This window comes from Mustelus asterias, chromosome 10 (assembly GCF_964213995.1).
Source record: "Mustelus asterias chromosome 10, sMusAst1.hap1.1, whole genome shotgun sequence".
NCBI classification, from domain to species: domain Eukaryota; kingdom Metazoa; phylum Chordata; class Chondrichthyes; order Carcharhiniformes; family Triakidae; genus Mustelus; species Mustelus asterias.
Genome location: NC_135810.1, coordinates 88,842,279 through 88,844,161, shown reverse-complemented (window position 1 = coordinate 88,844,161; position 1,883 = coordinate 88,842,279).

The window sequence follows — 1,883 nt, the reverse complement described above, 5'->3', positions numbered from 1 at the left end:
CCAGATCTGCTCTGAGTATTCCAAGATGGGTCTAGAACATAGAACATAGAAAAACTACAGCACAATATAGGCCCTTCAGCCCACAAAGTTGTGACGAACATGTCCCTGTCTTGGCGATTACTAGGCTTACCTATAACCCTCTATCTTACTAAGTTCCACGTACTTATCTAAAAGTCTCTTAAAAGACCCTGTCGAATCTGCCTCCACCACCATTGCTGGCAGCCCATTCCACGCACCCACCACCCTCTGAGTGAAAAACTTACCCCTGACATCTCCTCTGTACCTACTCCCCAGTACCTTAAACCTGTGTCCTCTTGTGGCAACCATTTCAGCCCTGGGAAAAAGCCTCTGACTATCGATCAATACCTCTCAACATCTTATACACCTCTATCAGGTCACCCCTCATCCGTCGTCTCTCCAAGGAGAAAAGGCCGAGCTCACTCAACCTATCCTCATAAGGCATGCTTCCCAACCCAGGCAACATCCTTGTAAATCTCCTCTGCACCCTTTCTATGGCTTCCACATCCTTCCTGTAATGAGGCAACCAGAACTGAGCACAGTACTCCAAGTGTGGTCTGACCAGGTCTTATATAGCTGCAACATTATCTCACGACTCCTAAACTCAATTCCTCGATTGATGAATGCCAGGTAGTATTAAGAACGCCTTCTTAACCACAGCCTCAACCTGCACAGCTGCTTTGAGTGTCCTATGAACTCGGACCCCAAGATCCTTCTGATCTTCCACTCTGCCAAGAGTCCCACCATTAATATTATATTCCGCCATCCTATTTGACCTGCCAAAATGAACCACCTCACACTTATCTGGGTTGAACTCCATCTGCCACTTCTCTGCCCAGTCTTGCATCCTATCAATGTCTCGCTGCAACTTCTGACATCCGTCCACACTATCCACAACAACTCCAACCTTTGTGTCATCAGCAAACTTACCAACCCATCCCTCCACTTCCTCATCCAGGTCATTTATAAAAATCACAAAGAGTAAGAGTCCCAGAACAGATCGCTGGGGCACCCCACTGGTGACCGACCTTCATGCAGAATATGACCCATCTATAACCACTCTTTGCCTTCTGTGGGCAAGCCAGTTCTGGATCCACAAAGCAATGTCCCCTTGGATCCCATGCCCCCTCACTTTCTCAATAAGCCTTGCATGGGGCACCTTATCAAATGCCTTGCTGAAGTCCATATATACTACATCTACTGCTCTTCCTTCATCAATGTATTTAGTCACACACTCAGTCTCCCTGAAGTTTCCACCCTCACCCTCCCTGAACTCTCCACTTTCATCCTTACCCTCACTCTCCCTGACCCCTCCACTCACATCCTCACCTTCCTTGATCCCTCCACTCTCACCCTCACCCTCCCTGAACTCTCCACTTTCACCCTCCCCCTCCCTGACCCCTCCATTCTCACCCGCACCCTCCCGTGAGGGCAGTGTCTCCCTGTGAGACCATGACTGATGCTCAAAAGAGTATAAAAAAGTCAGCTCGGACAAGGAGTTGATCGTTAGGAAATTATCCTGTGAATAAACTTACTAACAAGGAAAGGAACTGTGTCTTGTTTTTTATTTCACCTTCTGGCTTGGATCCATTCAACATGAAGATTATCTGAAGATTGACTCCAGGTGGCTGACTCAACAGGTTCTTTTGAAAGCTCCCTCGCCACCTCCCGTGGCTAGTTATTCTTCACCCAATGGCTTCAGTATTCCTGTTACTTAATTGCAGAACATTTCTCTTCTTCAATACTGGACATCCAATAAGCAGTGTGATGATTCAGAGTGGAGGGGTCCGTGAGCTAGTGGTGAGGGAGAGCTGTGTGTCATCAGCGAACATGGAAACTGGCTGTGGGTTTCTGGATGAAGGGGC